The following is a 15565-nucleotide window of genomic DNA, read 5'->3' as shown; positions in this document are numbered from 1 at the left end:
AATTCATTTTAGACAGGTCTACCCCATGCAGTAAAAGACTTAACTTTGCAAGATTGTCCAAGAGCAAGCTCATAATGAATAGTTGGCCAACAAAGTAGCTGTAACCTTGCATTTGTCATTGGCTTCCATACGACTTGGCTTGCTTGTATCACACACCATAATTCTGTAATCAATACTTAAAAGTCAGGTACAACACAAGCTCAGAAAATGAACTGTTATATCCTGACTTCCTCCTTCCAGTGTCTAACCCAGCTCTTTGCTGGAGATGTTTAAGCTTTTACTTCTCCCCTCCAGTCCCTTCACCTTTTTTCTTGTCTTTCTTTTTTTTTTTTTTTTTTTTTTTTTTGTAATAACACTTTTATTGTATGCTGTCTTTTCTTTTCTAAAAAATATAACCCAAATTCTTCTGTTTTTCCTCAGAGGCAACATTTCTAGACTCCTTATCACTCTTCCTGTTTTTGTCTTCAGTTGGTCCACACTACAGTTGATTATTTCTATCTAAGTACAGAATTTTGAACTTATCCCTGATGAATCTCAACCCAATTTTGAGGCCATATTTCCAATTTGTCAAGATCATTCTGAATTCTCACCCTGTTCTCCCATGTACTTGAAGTTTCTCCCAGCTTGGTGCTGCCTGAAATTCAATAAGTAAAGTTTCTATTCCATCATCTGGATCTTAATGGAAATATTTAATAGCACCACATTAGGATATGTCCCTGAAGAGCCTCCTTTGATTCATGCTTACTTTTCTGTCTGTGACTCATTTTAAATACTCTCCAAAGCAGATCTTTTGCACTCCTCAATCATAATTTTATACTCATCAGGGATTCACAAGGTGTTTTATTATTATTATTTCCCCAAGTGCAAATATGAGTAGAGGAGAATGGTACTATTAGAAAGAATGGTGGTGGCTGGCACCATTTCTGGTAGTGACCTGAATCATACTTGCTTTTGAAAAAATTTTATATGAAATATTGCTTCTTTTTCCTCCTGATACCTCCTTTAAAAGAGAAAATAATATTTGACAATGAGACACACAGTTATTCAGCAGCCTAAGTTCATCAACCCCAGCCAATCCAAATATGTATTTCACTTTTTGCTTCATGTCCTTCTCGCAGGAAAAGAACTTAGTATCTGTGACAGATATTAATGGCTCTAAGTGCAGTTTTCCTTCCCAGAATAGCTAATGCAAGAAGTGTTATAGCTTTAAGCCTTTTTCCTTCCTCCCCTGTCTCCTATCTGTAGAAAACATTTACTCTTCTTCATGTTGTGGACCAGCACTTTCACTTTATTTTCTTTTCCTACTAATAAACTGAAGATCATCTTGGAAGCATTCCCAAAGACTAAATGATATCTCTCATTTTGTCTTGGACTTTTCTATATTCACTCTTATGATCTGTCTTGAATAATCAAGATTTTAAATTTTTTCCCTCCTAATAATGCATATGATCCTTAACTTCCTTAGCTTTTTGCTTTAAAGTTCATCTCTACAATGCTATCTGTCTTTCCTTTGTTTTGGCAACATTTATTTATGTTTGTAATATGTCCAGTGCCATAAACTGAAGGGGAAGGTTAGAGAAGACTTCCAAGGATTATAATGATATTTTTTTTCACATCAGTCAGTGAAAAAATGCATTAATGTACTAAAAGTGAACACTGTAGAACACACAGTTTTACTAGTTAAAAAATATAAAAATTAATTAATTCTTATAGGAACCAAAAAAGCCTAAATTTCCTTTAGAGGTCAGTGGCTCATAAGTTGCAACTTTAACTTGCACTTTAAGCTTTTGTTGTTTTTGTTTTTAAAGTCATTGAAAAAATTAAAGACAGTTTTAAAACATCCAATTCACTTCGTTGTTGTTATGGACAAGTTAGCATACTGCCATCAATGTTACTAGCATAAGTTTATTTACACAGGTAATTACCTAAACCTTATCATAAAACTCCTAACTCCTTCTGACCTCATACTTTTTGTGGGCTAAAATACCCAATGCTTCTGTCAAATGCTACTCCTTCCCCTCCCCGAGCATATCTTTTATGTGCACAGGCTTTAATAGTTACCCTTATCCTATTACACCCATCCAGTTAAATAGAGGCATCCAAGTCCTCACTTTAGAAATACAATTCAAGAAGGAAGAGTTTGCTAATTCACTGGACTTTTCTTAGATCTGCAGATTTTCAATATAGTTACAACTGACCTTGAAACTTTCTCTCAGATTTGTGGTCTAAGAGATAATGGCAGAAGTGCTGATAGACTAACTAGTGTTTTGGGATATGAATCTTTGTTGAGTTTACTCCCAGTAGCAGTATATCATCCTGTGTCTGAAGCATTACTTGTTCTGGTACTCTTACCTCTGTCAGCACTGTGAGTAGTTATCTCCTTCCATATCATTAAGGGAGAAAAATTCTATAGAGTGGCAGGAAACAATTTACACTTTGGAGCAAGAAAAAGGAGAAGAGAGGAGAAGAAGAAAAAAAAAAAAAGAAAAAAAAAAGAGAGAGAGAGAGAGAGATTATGTGAGTGCAAGCTATAAGCTGTGTTACAGTAAAAAAGGACTGTAGGCTCAAAGACTGACTGAACACAAGAGTCTTTTTTCTTTGCTGTTACAACAGATTAAAACAATCTTAAAATGCTCCAACTGTGTGTGTTGAGATGGAGGAAACAATGACACCCAAACTCTTCAGGTTTCTTTATTTAAAATTTCAAAGAATTCAAGAGGAATATTTATTAACTCACTCAATTTCTCAAAAATAAATATTAGTCTTACTCCTTGTTTTTTTTTTTTTTTTTTTCAAGCTTTAACATATGAAGTCAGGTTATTTTAGAGGCAGCTGATGTGCTCAATTTTTAAAAATTATACCACTTAATATTTAAAATTTCAAGACTAACCCTCATGACAGAAAAAAAAAAAAAAAAGATGAAGTTCAGATTACTTAACTATTTGAACTAGATGATCAACATAGCTGAATGTAAATCACTAATCCTTTGTTATCACATGAACTGATACACCAACATTTACTGAAAGAGAACAAACTAATGCATAACATTTTATATCTTAGGAATCAACTAACCACATCACAGCATCAAGAAACAACGTAAAACCTCTCTCAAGGTCTGTGAACAAACACTAAAAAAAATAAGGTTAAAAAAAAATAAAAAGGTAATGTAGAGTTTCTGGATGACATTTCTGGAACAATGAAGTTCAGTTTTCATGGTCATCCAGTCCTTGATATCTCTGGTGGGACAATGAGCACAGACACCCACTATATCAGTTCCCATGTTTTGCGAGATAAATATTTGCCATTGAGAAAACACACAGATATCTGACACCTGTCAAGCAGCACTGAGAGAAGAACAGCTCTGCCACAGAAAGTTTAGGAACATCTCAGTTTAGTTGTCTTCTGTAAACATGCCAAGATCTAAATGACTGCCTGAATTGATTTCCTGTGAGCTATGTCTTCTGGAGGTGACAGAACATTTTCCTCAAATGATCCTAAATAATCCAGATGATCTTTTAAACAACAACCAGTGTTACTACAAGATCTGAACAGAGTCACAAAGCTTCAGATTTATGCCTGAAGCAAAATGCCTTTGTAAAAATGAGTAGGCTGTACAGTGAAAACTAAGCAGCCAAAACCAAGAGAAAGTCCATACAACAGTGAATTTGTCAGTACTGCAGTCATGTTATATCAGGTTAAGCGACAGCATCATGTAGTCCCCACTTGCTCAACCTTGACAACTTGATTTGGAAAAAGCTAGTTCCTACACGTCATCCCAGCATGCTCCTAACCAAAAGCTTTATTTCATTAAGTTTACACAGAGGATCTACTTTTTCTTCTCCCCTTCGCACTTCAGGATATAGAAATGACACTGATCGTGCTCCAAATGATTATAGTGGCTCAGTATTCATCTGGTATATGATGTCTAGTGCTTTTGTGAAGAAATAATACTGAAACAAGATTCTTAAAAAAAAAAAAAAAAAGAGAGAGAGAGAGAGAGAGAAAGAGAGACTCTGAGACTCTTGTATATAGGTAGCATAGTGCAGATTGCACATCAAGGTATCAAGATGTCTAACCAGGACAGTGACCTATGTGAATCAAGGGAGCATGATTTTAATCTTTAAATCTTAAAATTTAAATCATTATATCTGTCAGACACACTGCCAAAGGTAGGCTTTGGACTTACAGACATTCTGAGAATTATTTGCTACCAATGTTTTATTTTAAAATCTACAATGTAATTTAAATACTGGAGGAAAAAAATAAAGAAAAATAAAGAAAACAACAACAACAACAAAAACAGTCTGAGGACAGGGAAAGCACTCAGGAGTATTGCAAGAGTGGTTGTTGCTGGGGAGATACTCAGCCTAGAGTGTATATCAAAGGGACTATGCTTTCTTTCATGCACTTATTATTATTGTACCCATGACATAATACTTTCTCCATTTATTTTTCTGGCTATATATGTGGCTAAATTTAGGCAAACTGAACTCTATACAATTCCTGAAAGTTCAGTCTCTTCCAGTCAAATAAGGCTGCAAACATTTCAAAGTGGAAATTTTGATTACACTGTACCATGACTAATTGAATAAGACCAGTAGAGGTAAAGAAGATAATACTCTGCAATCACAAAATAGCTGTTTTGACAGTAAATAGCCTGTTGAGTTGGGACTCAAAAGCCTACAGTTTTACTTTTTAGTTCTGCAGAGTGGCCTTGGAGAAGTACTTCACCTCTTTCCCACCCTCCCACTCCTTCCCTTCTCCATCTCTATAAAGGAAAATGATCTGCTTCTAACAAGTGTTGTATGAGATGAGATATTCTTTAACTTTAGCAGCCATGTAGCCAGGCAATGACTGCTGTTTAGAATTAGATTACAGAATTAGATTACATGGAAATGAAATTCTGACTGTATGCTCACTGATAACCTCAAACACTTCGTGCATGCAGACTATGTACTTTACATGGAGAGTTCGTAATAACTATTGCTCCCCATTTAAATCACCCCACCCTCTTAAGCAGCTGAACTCCACTAGCTTAACTCTCTACTAGCTCCCTCTCTAGCTGAACTCTACTGGAGAAGATACCTGTACTTCTCTGAACCCTCTAATTTTCTCCCAGGATCACTTTTACACCTCTTGCAACACATTGCTCATTATTCCATGCTGTGATCTTCTACTTACCACTGTAGCTACAGACTGTAGAAGTTTCACACCTTGCAGTTGACAGTATCCATGGCCACCCTGACAGATATGTACCTTCGATCACACAGAAAGAGCAGAACCTCACCCGTAGCTGTCAGCACAGCCTCCTCATCTCACACACTGCTGTTTGCAAATCCCTCTGCTCCCATTGCAGCTACCTTGGGAAAAGTAGAAATATTTTAGTGACTGCAGGTAGACACCAGGAATTATCACTAGTGTGGTTGTGGGAAGAGCTTGCACAGCAGTAGTATTAATCATGTAGGTATACTCTCTTTCAAATATTGGAGTGTCACTGCTGATTGGAAAGGTAGAGAAAACAGAGAGCAATGTCAACTGTACCTAATGAGCTTGTACTAATGAATAAAAGAACTGGTCTGGCTTTTTAAATTTAAGTTTTTATTTATTTTTCTGATAGTATTAGTATTAGCAATAGTATTAGAATAGTCTCTTTGTACCGAGAAAGTGGAATTCATAGTTATTATCACAGTTTTATTGTTATTGGTTAGCTAGAAAGAGAACAGATTCCATAATATCACATTGTTGGTGTGCTTCCACATTCACTGCTTATTTATTTCCCTAGAGCCTAGGAGTTTCTTTGTTTGTTTGTTTGTTTGTTTTGTTTTTGTGCTTTCATCATTAAAAAAGCAGCAACTTCGCTTATCTTTTGGGTCATGCAATGCACATATGGAGACTGTCATGGGTTGCTTTGGGGGCTGGGGAGAGCATAGACTGGGGAGAAGGAGAACAAGTAGTGTTTAGGAAAAGAATTGTATAACTGGTCCTACATGTCACCAGTCAGTAAATCTCAGGCAACAAATTCAGCATTCAAACCATTTAATTTTAAATGAAGAAATAATTACTGGGTTTATTTTTAAAGAAAATTGGAAAAAAAAAAAAAAAAAAAAAAAAAAAAAAAAAAAAAAAAACAACAACATGGTTATTCCAACATTCAGTAATTAAATATTGAACTACAGCATGATGTAATGTATCCTATTCCTGTTTCAGGCTGGTCATATGCTCCTTAAGAGATTTATTTTAAAACTGGTACATAAATGGTAGCAATTTATCTTCATCTACCAAAAAACATACAGGAGTTACCCACATCAAGGCAGATCTCTCTGCAATTACTTCTGTATATACAGCTGAAAATTGTCACGTTCTGGAGCTTTATAGAGCATAACGCCTTCACTGATGTTGTATCTAATGTTTTTTTTTTACACTTCTGCATTCACATTAATATTTACCACTAATTATTATTGTTAGTACAGAACAAGTACTGCGGGATTCATTTGGATTTCAGAGTGACACCAACACTTCACAGCAGTATCTTAAAGCCTGAATGTGTCTGATGAAGTTTTATCAGAATTGCACCATACAGCATAATGGAAATAAATGCCAAAGGCATTAAAAATATAGTCTGGTGCTGTTCTTTGAAAACCTGTCTCTATAATCACATTATAGCATAGAATATAACTTTGTACTTCAGATTTATTTTTTTTTATTATTTTCCATCTGTGTGCATGAGTGCATTGATAAGATAGTGAAACATAAAAATAAGATATAACTGAACAGCTTTTCAGTATGTGCAGCTATGCAAGCTGAAAAGATCAAAATCAGCATCAGGACTAAAGCATCCAAAAAAAAAAAATCAGTTTATGAAGGTCTTATGGGAAGATTATTGCATTAACTCCAGTACAGAAGAGATACAGATCTGATTTAAAGTGATTCCAAATCCATTTGGACTTGAGAACAGTTTGGAATGATCTCTTTTTCTTAACTTTGCTTTGAGAGCTCAGCTTTAAAGACATATAAAAAAAATAATAAGGTTTCAGAGTGGCATAAAGTACCACACTCTCCACCATCATTTCCCTGGGCTAAATCAGCTCTACCTAACCTACTTTTGACTGGAGCCCCCTGCAATGGAATACATGCAGTGCTGTAAATCAGACAGCATCCTCCAGTACATACCTGTAGCACTCATGTAATCATGTCAAATCATGTAATCATGTCAAAGCAAGTCAAGGAGTATAGGAGGAATCCTGCAAAACACACATCATACCTGTGACTAATAACTTTGGATCATGCCTTTAAACACAGAGCTTGTTGTCAGGTGTGTAGGTGCTGTGCTGTGATAGAGTAGAACCAATCGGATCTGGGTATTTATTGGAGGTAACAGTGGTCCAAGATATAGCTGATCATTTAAAGCATGCTCAAGGAAATTTAAACCAATTACAAAAATACCATCAAGAACTAAAATTGAAACATCTTGAAGCATACATATTAACTAACTTTCCTGCCAAATTCAATGAAGGTTAATTACTAGCTTTCACCCAATTAGGTTTCTTTTTCCATATCTAATTTTTCCTCACTGCAGTCCCCAAATTCATCCAGAGACATAACTAAGTAGTTAATGACTGATGTGTTTTCAGGTAGAGGAAGCTATGTCAGCTACATGTTGCTGATCCTCAGACAGGATTTGCGTGCTTTTAAGAACACTTCACAAAAGTTCACTTGCATTAAGTTTATTAATGCATGATCGACCGCTGAGCTGAATGCACTACTGTAGCACAAAAACAAATGATCAGAGCAGAACAGAGATTTCTCCCCTCTTCTTAAGGAACACTGCAGTCTGCTAAAACCATTCCTACTGAAGTACTTCTTATCCTGAGAGGTTCACAAATAGCAGGTTTTATTCTCTACACTCACAAGTGGCAAGGTGGCTAGTTTTCAGATTTCATCTTTCCAGCAAGGTCATTTCCCCCAGCAATTGAACACTTCAGTACTTTGTTTTCTCTCTAAACATTAAAAAAAGTGGACACATGAAATTTAGAGGCAAGGTAGAGAAGGAAAGGGTCAGATGTTCTATGTTGTGCCAAGGAAATAATTACACTAACTGCTTGCCTTATTTAGATGTATTACAGACAGCTTACAATTCTTCCATTAGAACTGTCGTGCTCTTAATTACTTAGACTTTTGAAAGCTTTGATTAATTACTATACAGAGCAAAGGTTTCAAGCAGAGAGATGACTATGTCAAATAATAGCTACTGATTCTGAGTAGTTTAGATTAGTGTTTGCAGCATTTTAAGTCCCACAACAAACTACAGACAAGGCTGTCACTAACAGAATTGTAGAAGCTAAGGAATATTAATACTGATTAAACAGGCCCATGATTGTAAAAGAGTAGCAATTTTTAAAGAAAATATATTTTAAATTGATGGAACCGAACTAAAGAAATTAAATAATAGACTTTTGTTTTGGGCACTGGAATAAAAATAAAGCAGATTAAATACATTTCTTTAATGAAGAGGTAAAATTCTTCTCCCCCACTGAGATGAAAAAAAATATTTTTTTTCTTCCAATTTTGGAAAATTGATTCACCATGTGGACATTGCTTTAGTCTCCAAACTCAACTGCTAGTATTTGTGAGCCTCTGTAAGCTATAAAGACACTCACACATTTTGTTTCTTTCCACCTGATTTCCATCAAAGCTCTCGGTGGCTCTCAGAAGTTGGTGCTAGTCCTTTCTAATATCTATGGTACTGTTATCAAAAATGATATGCTTTCCTGAGTTGCATAAGAAAGATTTGCATTCAATTCCCCAGATGGCCATAGAAGATTTACATGTCCTTGAAAGCATCACTTAAAGTAAGACTCATCGAAATCTAACTTGTAGTCAAGCTGTCAATGTCTTCAGAAAGCCAACTAAAAGAAATTGAATTGCTCACTGCAAGCACTGCTCTGTCTCCAGGATCTATAGAGAAAGAAGTTAGATGACCTATACTAGATGCATAAAATTGCAGGACCTGTCTCTCTCTCTCTCTCTCTCTCTCTCTCTCATTTTCTCTACCTTTAATTTGGTAATGGCAAAAATTCCAAGGGCTAGTATGCAAGGGCATATTCATTAACATTTCAGGTCCTGCTGCTAGAAATTACCCATTAATTTCTGGTATTCTTTTTCTTTTTTTTTTTTTTTGGTGTCACTACAATGATTACATATTGAAATGTCCCCCTCAAAGATTATTAATATATATATATATCCAAAGATGTAATTAGATATTAATAGTGGTGTTTATTGTTATATTTAGCTTTATTGATGAGTAGGAAACTTTAACCTGTAGTAGCAGTATTAAGATTGAAATGCAAGTCTATCTGAATCAGTTTTTATGACTTTTTTCTTTGTCACCATCAATACCCCAACAACCTTCAGAAAAATAAACCTTAATGGGAATAAACCATAGTACCGTTAACATAAGCTTCTAAAACTCTCTCTGCTTAAATTTCAAACTCTGATTAAATCTGAACTACTCCTCAACTTTTAAGCTGCCAGTGGAAAGGAGGGCAACTGGGGAAGAAAACAGCATAACAGGAGAGCGTACATCAGCAGCTTTGGGGGTCAGGCAATATAACACAAGAGACACAGCAAAAAAACAAGAGTCAGCTCATGATATATTGCTTTCCTTACTGCCTTTGAAATGGGGCTCTATCACAAGCCGTACAGTGATATATTAATGCTGCATCTTTCTCATCCATCCCACCAACTTCCCTCTCCAGATCTGACATGACTCTTGATACAAATTCAAGCCCACGCTTTTCTAAACTAGTCCCTGGTCATTGGGATGTCCCCTTTGCCTTTACTTTAGGGGAGGTTTAACTCTGAATGTCCAAATTAGGAAATTCAGCTACTTGCCCCCACTTGGATTTTAGGGACAAAGAGCCTCTGCACATCGAAAACACATGGCATAAGTTGTGTCTTGATAGGAGCAACACCTTCAAGACTTTGTAAGCACTTGCTTTCATAGAATATATTTAAGTTACATGTTTTCCACCTGCACTGGGTCAACAAGAGCTAGAGGAGCACAGTCAGCACTACCCCTATGTGTTCTTCAAAGGCAGAAAACAGTAATTACAGAGAAGTGAAGTGCTCATGGCAGTGTCAGTGTGAGCTATCAAACTGAGCATCACTGAGATAAAAAAAAACCTCTAATAACCATCACTTCAAAAACCACATTCACTGCTTCAAGTCAATGTCACACACAGCTTTCCAATCTGACATTTGACTTTAATCTGAATACTTGATATTATATATGTTCTTTGCATACAGAAGCACCTGTGCAGAGAGTCAGCCACAGAGGAATGCACACAACCAGTAGATTAGCAGAAATAACTTGACCATATGCAAAAGCACATAGGGGAAAGAACTCAGACTTCTCTGAAAATAGAACTTCCCCTCACCATACAGGATTTTATTTTTGACAATAAGGCTGTAAGCATCTTCTCGAAATTAAGAGATACAACCTTTCATCTCTAGCCTTGGATACAAGAGGGAATTTTACAGTTTAACTATAAACATGGAACATCATTTTAACAAGCAGTTCAATGAACAACAAAACTATTAAAGTTTAATTGTCTAGATTTTTGATTTAACAGTTGAATAACATAACCTACCTCTCTCCTGTCTTCCCTTGCATTGACCTTTCTCAGCATAACACCCACCCATTTTTCTTCTCATCCCCCTTCCTTTTACTAAGAGATAGAATGGTCTATTTACAGCTATGTCCGTGCTGATTTCTTGAGTAATTATTTTCTCCTGGCTACAAAATGGGTGTTACATACTGCAGTTATGAGCAATATATCATACCTGCTTTAACATCCTAGCCGAATTTCCATCCTTTTGGCAAATTCACACAATTTCTTCTGCCTCTTGTCCATAGGGCAATAGGTTTATAAAAGAGACAACAAAAATGAAAGCACCAAAAGATGTCGGGTCCTCAGGAATACTGAGTCAGAAATTCTTCAATGGCTGTGTACTGGTAAGACAACCATTTTGCTGCCCTAAAGGAAGGGGCACAAAATGAGCTTTCCCTGATGGCAATTGTCTATAAATTGCTACTTTAATTAAGCATTTTGCAACCTGAACCCAAAAATTCTTAATCAGAGATGGGAGTATGTGTTTCACCAAGGGCTAAGTTAGGTTTCCTCTGAGTTTCTTGTATTATGGGTAACTTCACTCCCTATCTCCTTCTAATAGGATTTGATTTTCTTATGTCTGTGTCTGCAAAAAGGCCACTTCAAACACTCATCCTTAACTTACTTCTCTCCATTTCTACAGCAAGGCAAATCTCCTTTCCTATGAAGTCTCTGCAGTGACTTTTTGTCCTTATCTCATTTGTCTCAAGGCTCTCCCTCTTTAACGTCTATGACAGTTCTTTTAAAAAACTTATATTCTCATCACTACCTACCTTCAGTGTGACACTTTGTAGCCATTGTAATAAAGACAGTACAAATAACCAGACTCCAGAGAACAAATTTACACTAAATGCTTCATGAAGAAGGACTTAAGCAAAACAAAAATAAAATGAGAGTTCTTGGCTGATTGTCAAAAGCTACCCTGAAACTGCTGTCCTCTCATTCAAAAATAGTGGGGTTCAAACACTTGGTAACACTCAGTTTATTTTATATACTCCTACACTTAACCCTCAAGTTCAGCAAAAGTAACACCTTTTTGCTTTGGTTTTGCACAGGACTTAGAACAGTGAAGTCTACAATTGGTCTCCTTCTGGGCCACAAATGATAATTACAGTCTCCCTTCTTCTGGAGTAATTTATTTATATTTTTCTAAATGATCATTAGTGAAACATTAAATTCATAAAAAATAAAAATAAAGGATGTTATGATCCCAGAATGAACATACAGATGAACATACAGAGGCAGATTCATATTTTCATACTTTGTTCCTTCCAACCTTACCAGGTTTATCAAAAATAAAGTCTGTTCTAATTCCTCGTGTTTACAACCTATCTACTAGCATATATACCCATGCTATGCAAGCTGACATAAAAGGAAGAATAAGAAGAGTATGTTAAATAGGAATACTGTAAACATCAGTCTTTTCAATAGCAAGAAAGAATTTGATGATACTTTTGTAAAATTTCCTTCCTTGTTTTGCTTTTAGCTACTTACAGAGCTCAGAAGGTTTTCACATTTCAGAAGCGGAGAGGCTAAGCAAGCATTTTTAAAACAGGTGTGATTTTCTCCCTCTTTTTCCTTTATCTCAAAGTAAAAAAAAAAAAGTAAATAAATAAAAAAAGCTTTTTTTTTTTTTTTAATACAGTTGAAACACATCCAATTTAGAAGGGCTGAAAGCACCCAGCAAGGCAAGAACATACAAAACAATTTTAGTACATTCGAGAAATGCTTAAATCTTAAAATCTAAAATTTGTTTTTATTTTTAGCATGTATCACAGCTGAAGAGGATATTTTTTTTCAAAATTCTTTAAAGTAATTTATATCATGACCAGTGTGCTGGCTTTAGTCATTTTCAAATTGATGTGTCATGAATAGCAGTTGAGATCTCAGCTCCTATTTTACTTCTTAAATTACATTCTTTGCTTTAATCTCAAACAAATTTAGCGTACCCTTTTAACAATTCCAGGACAGAACCCATTCAATTGCATGAAATGTTCAGTCTCCTCAAGCTGATTATGGTAAAGGAAGTGAAAAGCAACCATTTCAAGACTGAGGAGAAATTGTTGGGCTTTAGCCATTTCTGTTCCTGAAAACACCTTTTCTTTAGCTGAATCGATTAAATCAAAGTTTTATATGTATATTCAGGGAAGTATATTATCACTTCTGAGTCTTTGTTATGTCACTGTCTTATTATCTTCAGGTTACCCACATATGCACATATGTTGGTTCAAACTTTTCCTAAAAGTTAATTACTTTCCAATCATTTCCCTTTAATAAGTGTAAGCTTATTTCAGAAAATCTCCTTAATTCTTCCAGCTCTCCCTTCTATATGCTGACAGACACCTCTTCTCCTGACTAGTGGTTTCTTTCTTACCTCGTGGGACTCCTTTTACAACATTTTCCCCACAGATGTAGGATAGAAAGAACTCAAAGGTTTAGCCTCTTTCCCACTAAAACAAAAGGTTGTATTCACTCTATTTTTGGAACAACTGCTGCTTAAGCTCTTAGGTTGTTTCCAAAAATCATATTAAAAAGGCAATCAACAAATAACAACAAAAGCTTCTGCTCATGAACGGAGTTTAACACCATCACCAGATTTAATTCCATAAGCTACACATATCAGTCACTCATGGGAAGTCCCATTTAACTTTTGGAACACAATTTCAAAAGAACTTAATGGTGTCTGGAGATTTCATGTCAGTATTCACATTCCCCCATAAATTACCAGCTGTGGAGAGCAGTGTGGGACCTTGACACTGATTTTCTTCTCCCTTCATTTGTCAGAAATCAGTTTAACTCAGTGGAATTGCATTAGTGGAAAACCAGATAATGGTCCTAACTCAATAAGGTACATTATTTGTTTGCTTTTTATCTGGTGCCAGTCTCGCTGAAGTTAACCAGTCCCAAGTATTTTCCAGAATAGCAATGGTTTTTGAGTAAGGATCAGAATATAAAGCTATTTAGCCTGAATGCTTCCCACTTAACCTATTATAGAACCCTACGTTTATGATTTAGTAACCTATGGTTTAAGAATAAGAGAAAGGGTGAGAGATAGAAAGAACTGACATGAATAACCTTGTTGATGTGACTGTTACAGAGGACTTAGGAATAAAGTCCTCTGTAACAGACACATCAACAGGGTTATTCAGAGAACCGTTATATAAAATGGCCAAATTCTCAACCGATGTCAAAGATAAAGATTCTTAATTATGAACATCAGTTATAAAACTCATAATTTATCCCATAGGCAGTAACTCCTCTGGGTCTGTAAGGGAATCTGGAGAGCCTCTCCCATTAGACTCATCATGATGGGTGTCGTGTCATACTGATGTTTTAGTTGTTGCAGAGTAGTGCTTACACAGAGCCAAGGACTTTTCAGCTTATGCTGCCCTGCCAGTGAGGAGGCTAGGGGTGCACAAGAAACTGAGAAACTGGGATGAGACAGAGCCAGGACAGCTGGCCCAAACTGGCCAAAGAGATGTCCCATACCATATAGTGTCATGCTGAACAATAAAACTAGGGGGAGTTGTCCAGGGAAGGGCAGCCACTGTTCAGGGCTGGGATGGACATCTGTTGTTGAGTGGTGAGCAGTTACATTGTGCATCACTTCTTTATACATTCTTTATGTGTATATATATATATATTTATTGTTTTTATTGTTATTATATTTTGTTATTATATTTTCCCCCTTCTTTTCTGTCCTATTAAACAGAAATTTTCATCCTTTTCTCAACCCACGAGTTTTACATTTTTCTTATTCTCTCCCCCATTCTCCCCCACTTGCTGTGGAAGTGAGAGAACGGCTATGTGGTTCTCAGCTGCTGGCCAGCTTAAATCACAACTCAAAACTTTAAGTGTTGTGTAGACATTAGTATATTGGCTAGATGAGAGATGGATTACCATAAAATGCTGATGAGAAAGTTCTCTGAGTTTCTCTGATGAGAAAGTTCTGAAGGAAAGTTCTGTTCTCATTTCTGTAAAGTGTATGCATATATGATCACAAGTAGAGCTGGAACTAATGTTTAGGGTATTCTTTCCTTCTAGAAAGCCTGAATTAGCTGTAACCCCAAAAGGAAAACTGTTACCTGTTACCACCAAATATCTGAGAACAGATCTGACTACTAAAAAAAAAAAAAAAAAAAAAAAAAAAAAAAAAGCATAAAACATAACATAAAAGGAAGAAGAGAAATAAACAGCTTCAAGATAATGGTGGAAAGCTGGTAACTTGGATTGCTGTTAGAAACTGCAGATTGAAACACTGGAGCTATAACAAACTTTTATGCATTAAAAGCAAAACTAGGCTACACAGTCTAGAATATATTCTACATTTCATTTCAAAAGATTACATCCAGCTCTCACTTACAGCAGTTAAATCTAAAACACCTCAACGAGTTCTTTGGAAAAAAAAGCATTGAACCATCCAGAGCAAAAATAATAACCCAAGAAAAATCCAAGTTTTAGTTACTTATTAGATAATAGTGGTTCCTCTAAAATTCCTCAAATTTGAACCCCAAATTAACTGGCAACCATTATCAAACTAGAATCACCACAGACAGGATCTCCTTTCTACAGTGTGGTTGGCCTGTCTTATAAAACAAGACTCGTAGCAAGTCCATACAATCTTCAAGTCACATGAAGAATTGCATAGTAAGGCTTCTAAAACAAACCCAGTTGACTGACTGCTTAATCTAAGTACTAAGACTATAATAAATTGACAGTAATTTATGTAGATGTCCAAATAATGGGGCATAATGAAGGGGAGATAAGAACAATGTAAAAATTCTTACATACTACTTTGAATGAATACAGTCTCAACACAGATTACCAAATTAACATTAAAAACTTTTGATTGCATTCTATGTTATCAAGATCTTGTCTGCTTTGAAAATGGTGAA

The sequence above is a fragment of the Anas acuta genome, chromosome 4, assembly GCF_963932015.1.
Source record: "Anas acuta chromosome 4, bAnaAcu1.1, whole genome shotgun sequence".
NCBI lineage: Eukaryota > Metazoa > Chordata > Aves > Anseriformes > Anatidae > Anas > Anas acuta.
Note: the sequence above shows the minus strand (reverse complement) of the source record.